Source organism: Maylandia zebra, unplaced genomic scaffold (genome assembly GCF_041146795.1).
Source record: "Maylandia zebra isolate NMK-2024a unplaced genomic scaffold, Mzebra_GT3a scaffold03, whole genome shotgun sequence".
Lineage (NCBI taxonomy): Eukaryota > Metazoa > Chordata > Actinopteri > Cichliformes > Cichlidae > Maylandia > Maylandia zebra.
The window spans coordinates 1,093,490-1,115,175 of record NW_027490033.1 but is presented as its reverse complement, the minus strand read 5'-3'; the positions used below and the strand labels follow the sequence as shown (position 1 = coordinate 1,115,175).

Genomic DNA, 21,686 nt, shown 5'->3' with positions numbered 1-21,686 from the left:
TTGTTGTTGTAACCGACTCCATATTTGGATGTTTGTGTGCAGCATTTGTTAGTAAAGCATTCTTCATTGCAACAGCGTGTGTGTATCACTCTTTATTGCACAAGCTTGTAAATGTGTGTGTGTGGATCACTCCTCAGTGAGTTGAATCAGCATTTCGATTTTTTTTTTTTGCACGTGTGTGTGTCATTTCTCACTCAATCAACGAGTGCATATGTTCATATGTGTGTTTCTCTTCATTCTGAGTCAATGCATGTAGATGTGTGTGTTTGTGTGGGTGTTTGTGTTCATCACTTTCCTGTTCTGGTGTTCTGGGTAAACCATGGCCTGAAGCATGCCCTGGGGTCCTGCCCTCCTCCTTTTCAGTCTGTTTGCATCCGTTGGTGCTGCTGCTCAAAGTTCTGTCCATACTGGTTCTGGCCCCAATTGAGGCAGTGCTTTTCTCCAGTGTCCTGCAACTTCTCCCTGTTCCACTCCTCCTTAACTTGACCCTTTTTCTTCTGTAGCTCCTTCAGGGCTTGCTCCTGCTGTTGGAGCTTCTTCGTCAGGTTTGGCGACCTCCTGCTCCAGCAAGCTCCGGCCTGATTCCAAGTCCTGTGTCTGGGACTCCAAGCCTGATGGGTTCGATTATCAGCCAGCTCCTCCTGAGCCATGGTCAGTTTCTGCTCTGATGCCTTGAGCTCTTACTGAGGGCAGAAACCTCAGAATCTTTTCCGTCCACTTCAGATTGAAGTCCATCGATGTTTTCCTTGCTTTGCTCCACGGCCTTTTGCGGCTCTGCTGTTCGGCTCTTCTCAGAGGTCAGCTCCTGGCCAAGCCCCGACACCTGTGCCTTCAGCTTATTTTCTCCTGGTGTTTTGTCCATTCTGAGGTGCCTCCTGACCTCAGTTACTCCTCCTGTCTCTGGCACGCCCTTTTTGCTGCCCGACGATCATTGTTGGTCCGTCACTGTCCTGCACAGTTTTAATGCAGAGTGGTTAAGGTCAGCATTGTTTTGCTCGGCCTCACTTTTCATCTGGGCTTAATGGGCGTCTCATCACAGCTCTGTCAGCTGAAGCTGTCTTTTTCCATATGGCAAGAGTGTGAAGAGTGTGTGAGAGGGGTGTGTCCGATCAGGCACAATGCTGTTGGCTTTGCGAATGCCTCGTTTTCCAAATCCAGATGTTTATTTGTCACGTACACAGCAACAGAGAGAACAGTCTGTTGTTGGGATGGCTGAGGTCCTTCACGATCTTCCTGGTCTTGGTCCAGCACCGCCTGCTGTAGATTGAGTGCAGGTCAGGGTGCTCAGAGCGGATGGTGCACTCAGCTGATTGCACAACCCTCTGTAGAGCTCGTCTGTCCGGCATGGTGCTGTTCCCGAACCAGACAGTGATACAGCTGCTCAGGATGCTCTCGATAGTTCCTCTATAGAAGGTGGTCAGAATCGGTGGTGGGAGCCGGGCCTTTCTCAGTCTTCTCAGAAAGAAGAGACGCTGACGGAAATCTCCCCGTGTAGTGAAACGGGCCTTGGATTTAACTCTCTCCGTCTCCGCTGCATGAGATCGTTTTCCTGCAGCACTGTTGACAGTTTCAAGTTGTTGTTGTGGGTCCAGCTGCTTTAGCATTTGGTCAGGGTCACATCAAAGATGGTAGGGGGGAGAGCAGGAGTCCAGGGTCAGCTTCGGCTTTCAGGGCCGACAAAGCAGCCTGTAATCAAACATAAAGAGAAAAAACAAAACAAAACCAAAACAAAAACAGATGAACAGGAAAATGATGTTATTTTGGCTGTGTTATTCAGAGAGGGGAGAAACAACGGGACCAGGCCCTGTGTCAGCCTTCTCTCCCCCTTTTTTTGTTTTTTCTCACCATATAATCCACTCATGACCCACCAAGCTGACAGGACATCACAGGTACATGTTAAAATTCTTAAGATCATGTTTAAAAGCACAAAAATTTGAATTTTCTTTCATCTGGTAATCACTTGTATTAATCAATCAGCAGAAAACATGTCACAATTTGACTTTTCTAACCACTAAATTTGTCGTGTTATCACTGGTTGGTCAGACCAGTGCCTTTTTTTTTTTTGAAGTTAAGTTGTTGTCCTGCAACCCAGAGAGTTTATTTGTTAGTAGTGGATAAACTTTATTATTTAACGGCGGGTGTATGTTAAGTTTCACTGCTTTAAACTTGCTGGAAAATCTTCACGTGTTCATGAGTGTAAGCTGTTTCTTCATTGCGTGTATGTGCGTTTGTAGGTGGGCTAATTTAACGTTTTTTCCTCAAACAAGGCATTTCTCTAACATGTGCCTCTCTCTCACATTACTCTGCTTGTGTGTGTTTTTGTTTCACCTTTTGTTGTGATGCTCCGGAAGCCTTCCCAACCTCCACAAGTCTGTTGGCCCCAATTTTATGTGTTAAAGCTTCTCTTAATTTCTCCTTTAATTCTCTGCTAGCTGCTGTCTTTTCCACAGCTGCTGATTCTTGCTGAGTGTGGTTTCCATTACTATAATTTGCTTCGGCCGCTGTGCTTGTGGGGGCAGTTGGTCCAGGCCCGTAGCCACCTGTATCAACACACTGAGAGATTTATTTAATATCATTTTCCTCACAATCTTACTCTGCCGGCTGACGTGCCGGTCTTAATCATGCTCGATTTGTCTCTTCTATATCAAAACCCAGCCGAACATCAAACATTCAGCGTAGTCATTCAAAACCTTATCTGTAGTATTATAATCAGCAAAATCAGCGTTTTAATTACAGGCATGTATCATTATTTGCAAATCATAATTATAAAACTCAAAAACACGCTAAACAGCAACAAAAGTCCTCTGTGCGCTCCACAGCTCATTTGCATGTTCACACACAGTCTAAAAATAGCTCGCAGCGCTGCAGTGCGCTGTCGTCACACACAGGGTCACACAAAGCTCAGGCAAAACTCTTTTATTTTATATTACAAAGACGTCTTATATTTACAACCACTGACAGGCCTGACAGATTCAGCGCCTAACAATTTCGACAAATTTAAGTTAACGGGTCCAACCGAAGAAAGTCCAACTTTTTTGTAATCAATCAAACAGTATCTGTTACTTCTGGAACAGTTTCTGACCTAATTTCTAAAGAGCACCTACACAATTTCGACAAATTTAACCATAACGGGTCCAACCAAAGAAAGTCCAACTTTTTTGTAATCAATTAACCAGTATCAGACTCTAACTTTATCTGGCCTAATCCCTAAGGTCCCTAACTCAATTTAACAGTATTCAAAAAAGCACATCACACCGTTCCAAACGGTGAGGAGACTCTAACTCCTAGCTTATTTCAGGATGCCCTGTACCCCACAGATAAGTCAAACTGAACTAACCCTGTTCGCCGACAGGTCAAGACCGCGCGTCCACGGCCAGGAGGGAGCGTAACCTCCGGGCTATGCGCTTCTTAGCGGACTCTAACCGCCGTTCTATAATAATTTATAACAATTTGAAACACCAGTCAACGCCCTAAAACAAGAGTATGACTAAGGCAAGTGCCACCTAGAGGTCAATGGGGACTCGAACCCACAAACTGACCACTCAGGTCCACTCTATAACCAATTTGGACTCTAACCAACAAAATGACCAATTCCCTATCAAACTACTTGAGACTCTAACTCAATTCCTTGGGACTCGAACCCAGCATTTCTTTCAATTCCTTTTTCAACTTCATTAAAGACTCTTAGCCGACTTTAACTGCATAACACACACGGATCCTCATCAAAATCAAAACAGACCCTCTACCAGTAATTTCAGTGAGTAGACTTTAATTTAGTCATATCCAATTTGGCACACTTTGGAAATAATTCAACAGGTAGTGCCTTACCTTTAGATAAGCCGGCTTATGCCCACTCACATAAGACCACTGGCTCGTGCCTGTCCGTTCGACAACCTCGGACCGTCCAAACTTTTAAATTCCACCCCAATACCACAGGACGAGCCCCCAAAATGTTATGGTTCAAAATATTGGGGATGGAGACAAGAGAAAAAACCACAATAACAACACTGGTCGGGTTGAGTCAAACGATGATTTTAATGAACACACGCGTGGGAGATGGACACTGATGCAGACAGCCTCAGATCTCAAAATGGTGGAGCATTGCTCAAACTCTTATAGCCTCTGGTGCCTCCACCTTATCATAAAAAGCCTAAACATTCACATGCTTTCTCTCACACAGCGCCTAAGCTACGACCTTGGCTCCCCGTCTATCTGCTCCTGCTGAGATGGGGCAGAAAACTCCAGTATATTCTGTTCTCTTCTAATCAGACAAATAAGACAATAACTTTCTGCGAACAGTATTTCTTATAACTCAGCAGTATAATGCATCATAAAACAATATCATTCATTCACAACAAGTCAGCAGTTTAATGTAATGCAAATCAGTTTAACTAATGCAATAGTTATCAGCTTCTTCTAATTCAGGAGAATAATGCAAACTAAAACTACATAATAATTCACCATCTTTAATTAGGGGTCTAACATGGCATAAAATAATATTATAATCTAATACGTGTTACGTCATCAAACCGCTTCATCCAATCACTCAGATACTTACAAAGTTTTGACTGCATTACCTTTAAAATTTGTACGAAGATGAGCATAAAATGAATAAAACTGACATGCTTGCATTTGTTGTGTAGTGCAACAGGTGTATGTGGCTGAGGGATTCCCATGATGCAATGCGTATTTCTTCTTCAGTCACCTTTCCTACTCACTGTGTGTTAATGCAGCTCTCTGCATTGAATCATACCTGTTATTAACCTCTGTCTCTCTTCCACAGCGTGTCTTTATCCTGTCTTCCTTCTCTCATCCCAACCAGTCGCAGCAGATGGCCCCGCCCCTCCCTGAGCCTGGTTCTGTTGGAGGTTTCTTCCTGTTAAAAGGGAGTTTTTCCTTCCCACTGTCTCCAGACTGCTCACTCATAGGGAGTCATATGATTGTTGGGCTTTTTCTCTGTATGTATTATTGTAGGGTCTGCCTTATAATATTGTTGTGATTTGTCGCTGAGAAAATAAAATTGAATTGAAAATTGAATTGTGAAGGCCACCCCAGAAGCCACACAATTGGGAAGTCAGTAACGTCAGACACCAGCATCTTTATTTTAATTTTAATGCACATTTCCACAAACATAAATAACAACACATGTCCCATAAACTATTTCTGGTTAATATTTTACTGGTGCTGGAGGTCTGCTGGACTGCTGAGGGTAACTGGAGAGAAAATGATGTGTTTTTTTTCATTGGGCGTTAAGGCGTCTGGGAAGGGATCTCAGACCATTTACATCCTGGGCCATCTGACCTCAGGAAATCACATGATAAGGTGGGGCCAGGTTTCACAATGAGCTCACCCAAAACCCTGGCTGATTAGGACCCACATCCGCTTTCACACCTTGGCTCATGTGATTAGGTAGAGGATCATCAGGGGTCCTTTGTCCCTCTTTGGGGGGAAACTCCCACTGGTTTTAAATCTGGGACTCCCCACCATTGACCCTTAGAACTGAAGAAGCTTCTCGGATGAGAGGTGAAACGTCTTCAAGCAACTCAAGAAGTCCAGACGCTTTTCCTTCCAAGCTCCTTAGACTACGATGACCTGGATGACTGAGAACCTTCACAGACTTAAGTATTAAATTAATAGTTGGTTTTCATTCTTTGTTTTTAGATATTTATTTTCTATTCGTATCCCCTCGTGTATTTAACTGGCCAGTTCAGTCCAATTTACTTTGGGAAATATTTAATCTGAGGTAGGGTTGCACCGATACCGGTATCTGGTATCGGCCTCGATACCACATTTTCTAAAGTACTCGTGAAAAGTTCCCCGATACCGAGGACCGATACCACGGTCTGAGCCCTGTCTATGTTTGAGCGGCATGTAAGGGGTTAATCACAGGCGCCGAGTGCCCGCCCCACAGGCCCCGGCTGCATCTCAGAGCTGGGAGAAGGCGAGGCGAGACAAGTCAGCCGTGTGGAACTATTTCAAAGTGAACGAAGACACGAAAACAAAGGCGGACTGCAAATTGTGCTCATCGAAATTGTCCAGAGGAGGCTCAAAAGGTAGCGCATTTAACACAAGTAATTTAATCAAGCACCTAAAATCCCAACACGACAACGAGTACAAAGAGTTTGCCCACGCTTATTTACCCACGCTTATTAGCACAGAGGAGCATAGCTGATGCTAAAGCAGTGGGACGGAAAATAGTTGGGCATTTTAAACATTTTAAACGCCTTAGCCTACTCCCGCCTCGAGGACATTCAGGGACAGCTCAACCAGCCAATAAAGAGACTGCAGCAGGACGTACAGACACGCTGGAAGAGCACATATTACATGACATCAGTCCTATTTTTCCACATATTAATACATTTATGAATTTTGTGCAGGTATAAAGAGCGCTTCTTCTCCAACAACACTGCTCCAGAGGCCAAGCTGCACCTGAAGCAGGAGCTTCTAGAGGTGAGGCAGAGGGGAGTCGGGCAGAAGCTGCAGAACCTCCTGCTAAACTGTTCCTCAAGGCCCAGGCTGCCGCTGGCAGCAGGTGCTGCCATTGAGCTCGACACATACCTCGGAGAGGCCCCAAGCCCTCGTGAAGACAGTCCTCTGAAGTACTGGGGTGTCAACAAAATCAGGTTCCCCACTTTGGCTAAAATAGCCTGTAAATAGCTCTCAGCCCCATGTAGCAGTGTGGACAGTGAAAGGCTTTTTAGCTCAGTGTCACACATTATAGATGAAAACAGAAACAGTCTGACTGCTGATGATGCAGAAAAGCTACTTTTCTTAAAAAACCCTACCACTCACTGTTTCTCTCCATTTAGTGAGTCATCTTAGACTTGATGTTAATACCTACCTCAGTTGCACTGACTGCCACAGTTCTATGTCAGTGGATGTTGTTAGTTTATTCACATATTGTGCACTAAATGGCAAAGATTTTTATTAATGCCCCTTGTGTTGTCCAAAGCGGCAGAGTTTAAAATAAACTGAAAAATACTTGAGTTGCACTGTCACTGTTTAAATTTTTTTTATAATTATTTATTCTGTAATATGTTGCATACAACATGCTTTTATTTTAAATAAATGTTCTTAATTCCAAACCAGTCCCTTGTTTGTTTGTTGTTAAATTATAGGACTAAAGCTGTTACCTGTAAATTTAAATCATGTTTTTATTAAGTACTCGGTATCGGTGAGTACTGAAATGCAAGTACTCGTACTCGTACTCGTTTCCAAAAAAGTGGTATAGGTGCATCCCTAATCTGAGGTAAACATTTTGCTTTTCATTTGACCCCTGACCTGTCTGCTGTAATGCAGGAGGCAGGTTTATGACCTATACTGCAGCCAGACGCCACAGGAAGCCTTCCTCCATGTTTTCTTTACAGTAATTGATTCAGCCAGTTTAAGTCTCCTTTGTTTTTGTGCATTAGATCACTGTGTGGGTTGTGTTGAGTGCTTATGTATTTGTAAGTAGCCATTATGACTTGACTAGTGATGTTTATCTCTTTTAAGGGTTTAGTATCATCAGTTAATTAGTTTTTACACTTTGCAGGCACTTTGCTGTAAATACAACAACACTGCTGAAAACTCTAATTTAAATAATTACTACTGATGCACCTATCAAATAAACTAACATTTGCACAGGTGTTGAAATGCTGGACTCTTCCTCTCCTAAATCTGTGGCAGAGAAAAAATGTTGCAGGAGTGTTTTTTTACATGATATGTAAGAAAAATAAGAAAAAGAAAGAAACCCTGTGATTTTAATGTGAATGCATTACTGACATCTTATCCAAACACACATTGTGCACACCACTTTATCCCCTATTACAACTGCAGCTTTTATTAGTGCATGTTCACGGGACTTCTGATTCTATAGGGTCTTGACAAAAGTCTCTGCAATCAATTGATTACAATCAAGTGATTCAATTGAAACATGGAAATCAGCATTTCACCATTTTATACTATACATACATGTTTTGCTTTCAAGACTGGACAGGAGTGGCATGTGGGCGGCATTGTAGAGTGTGTTGACAGGAGGAAAACTTACACGCTCAGTAAATCACCCCCGTCACTACCTAAACCTTAAAGTCTGTAAACAGGAAGTGCATCTGCATGAAAGCTTCTGTTTTATATGCAGACAGATGACCTTTTGATGTAAAACCTTTCTCTGTATCTAGAGAAACACTTTAACTATATATTCAACTATATAGTTTAACATTTGGTCCGTAACTATCATTTAAAAACAATAAAAAGGTTTAAAAGAATATACATAGGCGGCTGTAAAGACTGCAGGTCAAACATCGTGCAGATACAGAAGGACCTCCTGGGGTCCAAAATGTCGCACTATTACAGAGCAATGCTTACAATAGTCTTGCATGGTTAGCCAGTTAGACAGATGCAAATGTTAAAGTGCTAAAACAGACATGTAAATAAAATACAACATCATGTTAGCAGCTTATTGGTATTAATGTCTCTTAAAGCTCTCCATGACCTAGCTGCATCTTAACTCTCTGAGCTGCCACAGTCTTATAAACCCACCCGCTGTCTCAGGTCAGCTGATCAGCTGTTCCTGAATGTTCCCAGGACTGAGCGTAAACTTAGAGGACATCGTGCTTTTGCTGCAGCATCTCTGAAACTGTGACACGATCTGCCTTTAGAGATTAGACAGGCTTCTTCTCTGCCTGTTCTTAAATCACTCCTGAAAACTCATCTCTTCACCCTGACCTTTGACACCTTGTAAGATGTTGGTTTTTAGTTTGAGTTTTTTAGTTTATTTTTGCTGTTTTATCTTGTTTTGAAATATAGGGCTGTTTACATTTTTTATGTATTATGTGTTTTATTTTTTTACTGTTATGTTTTATTCTATTGTTCTTAACTCATTTACTGTACAGCACTTTGGTTTTGTCCTGGGTTTTTTAAAGTGCTTTCTCAATAAAGATGGATTGGATTGGACTGGAAGATAAACACTTTAGTTTGCAGTACTGTGGTGAGTTCACAGTAAAGCACTGTGTTGGACTGGCGCACAGTGATTGTGGCGTTCATGGTCAGTGTTAGGTTACCTCAAGTACAGTGGATTCATTTGCATTTAAGCTGATGATGCTTCGATTAAGTCATCAAATTTCACCTTTATATCAGCTCTATAAGCCAATTCTCAGGATACTGTTAGTGTAGGAAATGGAAAGACAACCAAGATATCTGTGAAACGTCTGCTTACATCTTGAATTCAGCTCCGGCGTATGTGGTAAGTTGTTAATGAGTGACTTTAATTTATTATTTGTTCACATGTGGCTATACACTCTACTGAGAATAAGCATACTGTCATGATATGAGTGGATCTTCAAAATAGACATCAAAATAGGTCATGGAGAAAATAAGTAGAAAAAGTAAAGATCTTATTAGGAATAATACTGTTTGGATAATTATAACCATCATAAGCAACCGAATCATCTCAACATGTATTTGCTCAAAAATGTATTTATTACCACAAACATGTATTTAATTATCAACACAAGCAAAATCAACAGTTTCTAGAACTCCAACAGGGGCAGGACTTGGAGGTACTGGGATTTCAGGAGGCAGCAGAATGGTACACTGGTCAGTGTCATTATTATTGACCTGTGATGGTGGATGGCCTTGGAGGGAGCTGAGAGGTAACTCAGACCTCTTGTCTTCAGGACACGTAAAGCAAACATACTCCTTCTCAGCAGCTGGAGACTTAGAGACATCCCAACTCATCAGCCTCATGCGTTTGGGCATCAAATGTTCCTCTTCATCATTAACAGAAAAAGCAGTAGAATATCTGCGCTTTCTGCAGAGACCTACCTCTGCAGTGGGTGGAGGTCTCGGAGGCAGAGGAACATCGCTAGGACACATGAAAAACGTCACGTCATCATCCAGGGATGTATGATCGTTTTTCAAATCTGGATGCATGATCTTGTCTGTGTCCTTCGACTGAAAGCTGGCATCAGCAGGTGGTGGACTTAGGAGCTCACATGCAGGTGCGCTGATAGGTCGGAACATGAAAGCGGGAACTTCATTGTCCAGAGCACAACGGTCTGCACTGGGTGAGTGTGGGAGCTTCTCCTTTGCCTGTGGAGGAGGCAGACTTTGACTTTGTGTTGCAGAGGAACATTTAAGTCATCTGACGTTTTGCTCTGTTACATATTATTATTGTTGTTGTTGGATTTTTCTTTAAAAATTCACACGATTTAATGTTTAGAAACAGACACAGTGAAGGGTAACTTACCACAGCTCGAGCCATTTTAGGCGTCTGTCAAGGCAAAGACGCAGGATTTGGTTTCTCTGTGTAAGATTACAGGACAGTTGTCAGTTTCATTTTCAAGTCAGTTGGATAAATTCATATCAAACTTCTCAAACTGTATCATTAAAGCATTGTTTAGGTGGACAAATATGAAAGATGTGAAGATAAAAACAGTAACAGCTGGCAATCAAGGGAAAACAACCTTACGAAAAAGGTCTTAATCATTGTTGTTTTAAAGTAAATCTTTCAGTCCTTACTTCAGTGATTGTTTGAAGTCTCTGTGCTTGTTGTCAGTCGCAGATTTGTGTAAAATATTTGCAGTTTGTGAATAAAGTTTGCAGGAGCTCCAAAGTTTGTCTGTTCAATACCAAAGTAATGAGGAGACTGAGTGCAGGTTTGGAATCCTCAGTGACAGAAGAATGCAGCAATGTTTGAATTTGAATTTGTTATTGTTTTATTAACAACAACTACCAGGATCATACCATAGCAACACAGTGATGCCCAATCAAATGTCAGGTACAAGGGATAGCCCACATACACATCCAACAGCACAGTAAAGCAATGGGCACCAATGCCACCAGTCAGGCCTTAAAAATACCTGAGTTATATAACAGCACACTGACAGTGTCTCATCCAAAAATATAAAATGTATAAATACAGTTAATATCATTTTCATTTAAATTTTATTTAATTCTCTTCATATAGTGCCAAACAGATGTCTCAAGTCGTCACTGTTACAACATAGATAAACATGAACATGAAATCCATTATTTAATTCTCTTCCATTCACTCCAGTTCAATTCAATAGCTATATAGATGGATAGACAGATATTGTATTATATACTATATTGATTCCAAATGGAGAATTAATGTGTTATATCACCAGGATAATGAATTCAAGTAGTACAATCTCCAATAAACAGACAACACAGTTCAAGTTCAAAGTGCAATATGTGCAGGATCCAGGCTTTATATTGTAAGATGCAAAATGTTTATATATACATAATATTGTTGAAAAAATAAAGAAAGTTAAAAATCAAAATAAGTTTATTGTCACTGTGGCTGATGTGATTGCAATATGAACCCGGAAGCAGACAAGGGAGAGATGGAACTGAATCTTAACAAAAAAACAAACCATTTATTAGGTTGAAAAACACGAACAAAAAACAAGGCCCAGCAAACAGGGGCGGAAACTAAAATTAAAACCTATCCTGGGAATAACTCGGTATGACTATGACAACTATGACAAGAAAACATGAACATGAATCCGAGGAGGTGCATGCGAGAAACTCTGATGAAAAAACATGAACATGAACATGGACCTAAACAGAATCAGGAGATAACCTGAAACCCGGAATAACGTGAACGGAGGAAAACGCACCAACACTGCCCAGAGGAAGACAGCGGACTTAAATACACAGAAGAGAAAGGAGGGAAGTGGAAACACAGCTGACACAAATGAACCTGACACCACAGGGGAAGCAAAATGAAACACACTGAACATGGAAACACAACCCTTTCATAATAAAAGACGAAACAAGGAGAGACGTGGACGTGTGATGGGCTGAGTTGCCAAATGGCTGGTAGGCTTTTAGCTAGGCTTTAGCTTCAGCCAAGTGGAAGCTAAATTGGCTAGTCATTCATATGTAAATTAGGTTGTTACCTGAGAATTCTGGAGGGGAGTGGGGGTGTGTGAATGATTGCTGATTTCTAACTGCCAACTGCCTCTTTGTTTGTCTGGGGGGGAGCTGCTAAAAGTGGTGAACTTCCTTTTGTGTTCGTCTTGATGCATTCTCAGTCACCCAGGAAAATAAATCTCCAAAAGTCACCAACTTGGAGTGGTTAGTTTCCTGAGCCACAAGGAAACTTGTGTTTCAGTTTGCCATCTTAGGGAGAAGGAGGATCATCATAGTTTTGGTGGTTGTATAAACTAATAATTTGTTTTAATTAAAAAACTTTCCCTCTGTCATTTCCTGAGTGTTTCAAAATAAAAGTCCTCTCTTTCATGTTTTGAATGTGAGGCTGTTTCTGTGATGCCTTCAAATCTGTTTCAGTCTGCAGATTTTTACAGTTCAGACCCAAAGTGACTCAAACATTTACTTAAAAGAGATTTTTGTTCGTCTGGGTTTTCCTGCTCAGCAGCTCTAAACAGGCAAAAGCAGAAACACACAAACAGAAAGAAACAGGAAAATATGTGTTTCTGTGAACAATGCAGCAGCAAAATGAAAGACCAGGATTTATTTTTAATGATTGACCAGTGTTGGGTAAGTTACTTTAAATTAGTAACTTAGTTACATTACTAGTTACTTCTATCAAAAGTAACTCAGTTACTTCAAGTTACTCGTTACTTTTAAAGTAACTAGTTACTAGGGAAAGTAACTTTGGTTTTACTCAGAATTCTCTTGTTAATGTGTTGCTTCCATAACTTTGCCAGTCTTCTAGCTTGCTTACCTGCCACAAGTGCACTGTGCCACCTACCAATAGAAAGGAAAAGATAATGTGCATATTTCCACGAGAGAAATCCCACGCCTGGACCGTCGTTGACCGCCACCATGATTCTAGCCTACGTCACAGCATCATGTGCGCTTTTTACATCCAACACAAAAACTGCAGTCGTGGTGCTTTCGATTGTACTCAGAACTCGGAAATTCTGCCTTCTGAATAGGAAGATGTAGGTAACACCAGACTGCAGATGAGCTGCATACAGGGTTGGACTGGGACAAAAAAATCAGCCCGGGCATTTTGACTAGAGACCGGCCCACCATTATAGCAAAAATCCTAAAGCCTTTGAATGAAAACAAACGCTGTTGTGACAGTGATGCTCACTGTCTTGATGGTATATATGCATCAATCTATCAATCGTTTGTTGTAAGATTCAGATAATTATTTTTTAAAAGCTAGACATTTTAAACGAGAATAAGAAAGAAAAGTATTTCCTTGTGCCCCCCTTTCCCTGTTAATGCCCTACCTGGCCCCCCTGGCAAAACTTTGCTAGACCCGCCCCTGCACAGTTACCAGCTGTCAGCTACCTAAAAAAGGATCCTGGTGTTATTTGTCTCTCAGAAACAGTTCATAACTTCCCTTCAACTCATCCATGTCACCTAAAAGGTAAACCTGTTTCTCCATCACTGTTCAGCTCTGATGATCCAGTAAGGACATCTCCTGGTTTCATCTTCATGTTTCCCTCTCACCACGTAACCAAACCGACATCATGACCAGCAGCTTTTTTGCAGCTGTGGCTCCAGCAAACATCAGCTGATACTAGAAATTAATATGAAATAAATTCTAACAACAGCTGATCAAGCTTAAACGTGCTGCTGTTGTTTAACGTGAACTCCGCTGGTTTCCTCTTTCTAATGCAAAGTGGGAGATAAACAAACAAGAGAGCCGATCAGCTGATCATTGATCAGTTTTCATGAATTGAAGTAGAAACGGGAGAGGGAGGGGGAGAGAATGAGAGAAGAAGAGGCAGCTGTGCAGCAAAGACACAGAATAAATCCAGCTTTGTGCCTTTTTCATTGTAGCTGAATTACGGGACTAACTGTTCCTTTTCACCTCAATAAGAAATGCGTAATATTTTCTCTGAATACCAGATGAGACGGTTGGCAATTCTAATAACTTATGAACGAAATAAAGTTCAACATCATTAACTTCATAGCACCCACCCAGCTGTATAGAAACTCTGTCATGCTAGCTAGTATGCAGTACGGAAAAAGTCAGAATAACAAAAATAAACTCCACCTAAACTTGGTTTATATCTGACCCAGAGAGACTGCAGGTCATAACTTCTTACCTGAAGTTCAGTTCACACTTGGACCGGCGGCCGCCTCGGGTCTCTTTTCCTTCTGCGTCCCCCTTTCCCTCCTCCACCTGCTGGCTTCCACCACTTGCTAATGTTACTGAATCTGTGGAAGCTCCGCGATAGCCACCACACGAAGTAACGAGTAACGAGCCTATCTAAATCCCAGTAACGACTAACGCGTTCCTGATTTTAGCATAATAACTAGTTACCGTGCTCGTTACCACAATAATAACGTAGTTACTGTAACACGTTACTTAATAACGCGTTAGTCCCAACACTGTGATTGACAAAAACATTAAATGATCATGTTTATTTTCACATAAATGTTCCATCGGTCCTTCTTTTAGAATAAGTTTAGAAATGAAAAATACTAATAACACACCAGGAAAAAGCCAACAGCACGAGTCCTGAAAGGCTTAAAGAGAAAATAAACGCACAAAGAATGAAACAAAAAGGCACAAAACCTCAAAACAAGAGTGAATTAAATCTGAGCGACACACAAAGATGCTAAAAGCCCCAAACATGAACCTGTGAGGTCATTAATACCTGTGTGTGTGCATGTTTACATGTCTTTGTGGGGACCAAAATGCCCGTCCCCACAAGTTTGAAGACATTTGTGAGACTCAGAATGTGGTTTTAGTGTCAGGGACAGTCAGGTCAGGGTTAGGCATTCAGTCTTAATGGTTAGAGTAAAAGGCTGAGGAGAGCATGATGTCAAATAGATGTCCCCACAAGGATATGAAAACACAACCGTGTGTGTGTGTTACTGTGAATTTGTGAAACAAGTGAAGATTTCAGAATCAGTGAGAAATGTTTCACTTCCTGTTGGTGAAGAAGAGCAGACTCCTCTTCAGCCACAGAAATGAAGAAGCTTTTATTTTGTCAGCCTGACAAACACGAGCTCAGCCACGAGCAGAGGCGACCCTGCAGAGGTGAAGGTCACAGTCAGAATCAGCGCCAGAGAACCGCACAAGGACGGCCTCATTGGTCACGGCTGAGTTCATTATGTGATGGTAACAAGCTGATTATTACAGAACAGGAAACACACGTCTGCTCATCAAACACCAGCTGCTGCTGCTTTTATCAGTCTGCCAACAAAACCTCACAAGAAAGAAGTTTTTGTGAGTTTGCAGCGTTCCTCTAAACTGAAAACTAAAACAGCCTGAAAATGGGAACACGCACCCACACTCGAGAGTCAGGCAGCTTAAATGTGTTTGTCTTCATCTGTAGTCACGTTTCATTGGCTGGAAATGTGCTAACTGGAATCATTCATGAGTCCAGATGAACAAAAACAAGTGTTTACTGCTCCACGCTGCACGAATCTGAATCAAAATCACTCAGACGCGCCCACGTAGGCATTCCACTAAAACCATGTGACCACCTTCACCTTTAAACCTGTCGTGAATATAATTTTAGACTCTTCACTTTATTTTGAAAGAACAGATTTGCAGGAAGTGCGGCTGCTGCAGAAACTCTTCACTTTTCACTGGCTTTAATCTTGAAGGTTTCTCCAGATGTGGAACATTCATGCTAAACATTCAACATCTGACGACCGTCTCCGTGTAAAACACTGACAAACTCAAACTTTATACGGTAACTGACAGATTTATTCCTCCATTTTCAGGCATTTCACAATGAACTTGGATTAGTTTGATGATTTTATTCACGTTGGTGAATAAAACCAGCAAAGAGGCTGATTCCTGCAGAGGAGGAGGCAGAGTGGAGGAATCTGCAGGTTCTGTCTCTAACACACAACCAGAGCTTCAATCATAACGAGCACATAATAAAACCATGATCCCCCCTGATCGACTCTTTTAGCCTGTTTCCTCTGGATCGAACAGGATCTAACAAACCCCAGCTTCTGCTGGGACACTGGTCATCATGGGAGGAAAAAGATGGCTGCCATGTTGCTGTTTCCTTTCTTACACCAGGGTTATACTTCCTGTATCTATGGGTCTGAGTTTTTAATCAGAGGATGAACTTAAAGCTTTCAGTCTGCTCTACAACCCACCACCTATCCACACGTCTGCTAAGTGGACTGGAAATCAGTAAAACTTCTACCAGACTTTAGTAAATATTGCATTAAGATGAGCAGACAGATTTTAATCTCAGCATCGTGCACACAGATTTTTCAGGACACTGGAAGAGTTCCTGCCGTGGATTTAGATGTTAGTGTTGTGTGGATGATCCCATTCTGTGATCTTTGTGTTACTAACACTGATGACACCACCGTTATTGGACTCATCTCGGACGGGGATGAGTCTGCCTACAGGAGGGAGGTTGAACGTCTGGTGTCCTGGTGCAGCCACAACAACCTGGTGCTGAATGCCCAGAAGACAGTGGAGATTATTGTGGACTTCAGGACGCACACAGCTCCACTCCCCCCCATCATCCTGTCTGACACCCCCATCACCTCTGTGGACTCATTCCGCTTCCTGGGTACCACCATCACCCAGGACCTGAAGTGGGAGCCCACCATCACCTCCGTCATTAAGAAAGCCCAGCAGAGGATGTACTTCCTGAGGCAGCTGAAGAAATTCAACCTGCCAACACGGACGATGATGCAGTTCTACACTGCAATCATCGAGTCCATCCTCACCTCCTCCATCACTGTGTGGTACGCTGGAGGCACTGTCAGGGACAAACAGAGACTGCAGCGTGTTGTGCGCTCTGCTGAGAAGGTGATTGGCTGCAGACTCCCATCTCTGCAGGACCTATACACCTCCAGGACACTGGGGCGTGCAGCTCGGATCTCAGCTGACCCTTCTCACCCTGGACACAGTCTGTTTGACCTGCTCCCCTCAGGCAGGAGGCTCCGGTCCATTCGCACCAGAACCTCTCGCCATAAGAACAGTTTCTTCCCCTCTGCTGTCGGACACATGAACAATAACCGTATGACTGTTCCCACCACTAACACATGACCCTATGCTGTGTTCACTGCATCATTCCATGTTTGGCACTGATCACCACCTGCACTCATGTATATATCATGTATATATCTATCTACTTAGCACTTTTAATTCTTATTCTTATTTTTATTTTCGTGTCTATTTAAGCGTAATTTATGACAGTATGTTTGCACTGAAGCACCGCAGCAATTTCCTAATGTTGTAAACCTGCTCAACATTTGGCAATAAAACCCTTTCTGATTCTGATTCTGATGCTTTTACACTTTAGGACCCTCGAGACCTCTGCTGCTCAGCCGTCCTGATCGCTGCCTCCACTTTAACCAGAGGCTGTAACCTCTGATCATTTCACCTGCACCGGCAGTAAAACTCTTCTCCAGAACCAAACGTGCCATAAACCCATCACAGCTTCATCATCAGCTCAGTCTCAGCAACATGCAGACGACCGAGCAGCAGAAACTCTGCAGGGAACGTCTGAAGTCTGTTCTTCAGTTTTCCCAGCTCACTGTTTATTGAACATGAGACAGAAAAATAATTTCACCTTTAATGTGAAACTTTTATCGCCTGTGACATGTTTGCAGGAAGTTTACATGCTGTGATTTAGTGTCACAGCCATAAATATCACACAAGGTAAAAACTACAAGTCCCAGCATCCTCTGTGTTTAGGGAGGAGCAGTGAAAGTGAAAGTGTTGATCCTCCGTTCAGAGCAGCAGGAGGAGGAAGGTGGAGCTGAGGCAGGTGAGTGTTAACATGAATATGTTTCTTCTTATGACATAAAATAATTCCACGCTGTTCGTGTCTGTGGGTGAAACGTGAGGCCGGTCGGCTCCTCTGAGCGCTGGTTTCCTGTAAGTAGAGAGGAAGTGAGTTTAGCTGAGAGAGCAGGAGGAGAGTGAGAGCTGTGCTGAGGCAGGTGAGTGTTAACACCGCTCTGACATTACTGTGTCTCTGTGGCGGGAACAACAGGCTCCGTCAGTGGAGGCAAAAATAATCAGACTTTGGTTTTTCAAAGGAAACTACTTTATGTTGGGAGAAGCCGCGCGCTCATTGGATAACGACTTGTCAATCTCAAGTTATTAGCCAATGAGCGCGCAGGTTCACAGTAAGACCCGCCCTTATCACAACAAAAAAAATGGCGACAGAAACTCCTTTCAGGCTGACTTTAAACTGTTTGAGCCACTTCCTGTTCTCAGTCCCGGCGTCCTGATCACCGAGGTTTCTGTTGCTCTGATGTCTGATATTGATTATATCGGTAAACAGGCTGTAGGCAGAAACATCAGGTCTGATCTGAAAATCCCTTCAGAAACAAACTTTAAGAGTTTTATGTCCGTGAGGCTGTAAAACTGTAACGTGTCCTGTGATCCATAAACACTCTGTGATGAATAATCTGAAGTCATTTTGAGCCTGACAGTAGTTTCCTGTCACAGAGCAGAAGAAACGGGCAGTTTTTGGCACCTTTATATTTAATTTATTCCAAAATAAATCAATAAAGGTAGAAAAGAACTCTCAGTGACATTAAAAATCTATTTTTAAAGACAGATGTGACCAAGTGCAACAAATATAAGATGAGATGTTTACAGATATTTGAAGTATTGATCATATGTAGAACACAGAGCAGGTCCAATAACAGAGTCATCCTGCTCACAAACAGCAGTTTGGTTTCATGAGCTCACTTCCTGCAGTGATCCTCAGCTTCTCTCCAAAGGAGCCGTAACATGTGGGCTCCTCACCATGATGATGATCCCAAACACACTGAGTCCCTTCATCCACCTGATCATGTACTTATTAAATAATGTGATGGTTTTGGTGTTTTTTAAAGACTTTGAGCCTCTAAAATAACTGGTTTGGACTTTAGGGCCAAAGCTCCAACATTAGAAAGCCGTCAGTGTGATGCTTCCAGGACAACAGCACCTCTGAGTGTGTGTGTTTACCTCTCAGACTAACTCCACCCTGACATCAAGAAGATGGAGGAAGAGGACGGAGCAGCATCTGCAGCATCCAGCTGTGTGTCTGTGAGGAGTGACGGAGTTACACAAACACCTCCACCTTACAGTCATGGACCTGCAGCAATAATGTAAGAACACTACTAACTTTATTAGTCATTTCAACATAACCATGACAGAATCATTGATCTGTGATTGGTTCAAACTGTTTGATCTGAGTTTGCTTTTTATTGACTTGTTTTCTTGCTAAGATCTGAACTCTGTAAGTTTAAGTGAAGTCAGTGCAGCAGAATCAGAGAGAAGAGCTGAGAACAAACTGAGTTCATTCAGAGACAGAAAAACTGGCTGATGATTGGCTGACCTGTCAGCGTTATGAGGCAGACACAATATCACAGAGGGATCAGCTGATCATATGGCTGTCAGAGAGAACTGATCAGTTATTGATGTTTGTGTTTGCAGAGGTCAGAGGTCACAGTCTCCAGCATCCAGCTGTGTGTCTGTGAGGAGTGACTGGTCCAAAGAAATACTTCCTCCAAACTTCAGTAATGAACCTGCAGCAACAATGTTCTTCAATCATGGAGCTCAGCTGACCATGTAAGAGAGCTGCTGACTCAGAGTTCAAAGGTTGTTTCTATAAATGTTCTGCCAGTGACATCATAACTTAACCTAACACTGGTCTGTGTATGAAGTATCATTTAGTGGCAGTTGTTAAAGTTGTATAATGATGATGCTAGTTTGGGGTGTATTTTCCTGCTGATGCAAATGCATCTACTTTGCCCTTTGTCTGGTGCTTTGGACAAAGACGTCCAATGAAACTCAGAACAACACAGTTTGCACCACCAGCAGGCAGAGGAAGTGGCTGACATCCAGAAATCCTACCAGTGGCTGAACAAAGCTGGACTGAAAGACAGCACAGAGGCACTAATCATGGCAGCACAGGAACAAGCTCCGAGCACAAGACCCATAGAGCCCGGGGTCTACATGGCTCTTTTTGGGGGGGTTGTGTTGTATTAATAGTGACTTTGTTTCTTTGGACCAAAATCTTTTGTTTTTCAGTTCAGTTGCAACATTGACTAACACTAATGCAGGGGTCGGCAACCTGCGGCTCTTTAGTCCTTACAGTGCGGCTCCTCGTGGTTTGGGAAAATAAATTAGAAGTATTTAGCTGAAGTGTATTTTATTTATGTTCTTTTTTAACTTGTAGTTCTAAATTGGAAGATTTTTGTGATATTGAAATATAAAAATAAAATTATATTTTTTTATTTTTTGATCGCTCAAATAAGCGTCACACTCGCGGAAGCCGGTGTACCCGCCGAAACGCCGTGCATTTATCGAGACTTTCAGCCCCAGGTAGGCCAATTATGGATCTTCGGATCCACATTATGTCAGCAGCTGTTCTCCACCGTGAACTACGTTAAAAACAAACACCGCTCACGCCTCACAGACGACAGCTTACAGTCCTGTAAAGATGAAAGTGACTTCGTACAGCCCCGACCTGCAGACGCTGTGCGCAGAGGTTCAGGAGCAGAAGTCCCATTGTAAACATATCACGGCAGACCCGACGATGTTTGCATGAACTCGCTTTTCAGCTTCTCTTTATTGACCACTTTTCACACACGGTTGCTGTACGCACACAGCCGGCTGTAGCTTTGCAGCTCACAGCCCGACACACAACAGCACAGACGTTAAGGCGGCAAGGCGTGATTGCCGCTCAGGTGCGTCCGCCTCCCCTGCAGCGGCGCTGCAGACCACGCCCCGCCACACACATTAACCAGGTAAAATACATATTTAGGCAGAATTTTGCAAATATCTATTTTTCATCTTTCAGATCTGAGAAAAGTTTCCACCTGACCTGTTGAATGTTATTGAAGCCAGAAGTTTGCCTTCATACTGTGTTCCTTGCATGCCTTTTGTGGTGTACTAATTGATGTGAAATGAATGCAATGTGGTTGTGTTTGCAGAGGTCAGAGGTCACAGTCTCCAGTATCCAGCTGTGTGTCTTTGAGGAGTGACCGGTCCAAAAACAAACCTGTAAACTTCAGTCATGAACCTGCAGCAACAATGTTCTTCAATCATGGAGCTCAGCTGACCATGTAAGAGAGCTGCTGACTCAGAGTTCAAAGGTTGTTTCTATAAATGTTCTACCAGTGACATCATAAATGATTCCTAATGGTGGTCCGGGTACGATAATGCGAGTATCAATCGTAGTAGTAATGCAATCCAAGGTAATGATTTCTTCTCTGTTGCTGTGAACGTCTCTGCAGCCGTCTGTACTCTAATCTGAGACAACTATTACTGACAGAAACCATCACATCATCCAGTTTGTGTGTTTGCAGCTGCTTAAAAGATTTTAAACAGAGATTAATCAGTAATTCATGTGATGTGTTTGTGTTTGCAGAGGTCAGAGGTCACAGTCTCCAGTATCCAGCTGTGTGTCTGTGAGGAGTGACTGCTCCAAAGACATACTTCCTCCAGACTTCAGTCATGAACCTGCAGCAACAATGTTCTTCAATCATGGAGCTCAGCTGACCATGTAAGAGAGCTGCTGACTCATTTACGGGTGTTTGAAATTCTGTGACCACTTTGTAATTTTAGTTTATATTTTTAAAGTGTTTTTATTTGTAGTTGCCTGTATTTTTATTACACTGTGTGTAACGTGGTGGTTTGTGCTGTTTGGGATTGTTTTGGTGTATTTGTGTCAGAACATCAGATAAATGATTTCATCACATTTTAAAAGAAAGTATCAGGATAATAATCTGAACTGAGTCATCAGAAATAGAAAGATGGTCTC

At 42.3% G+C, this 21,686-nt stretch overlaps 1 protein-coding gene across 1 annotated transcript in view; it reads left to right on the top strand.

Moving 5' to 3' along the window:
- LOC112432436 (protein NLRC3) overlaps positions 1 to 21,686 on the top strand; it is a 3,307,575-nt gene that overhangs the window by 2,266,266 nt on the left and 1,019,623 nt on the right. The window lies entirely within an intron of this gene.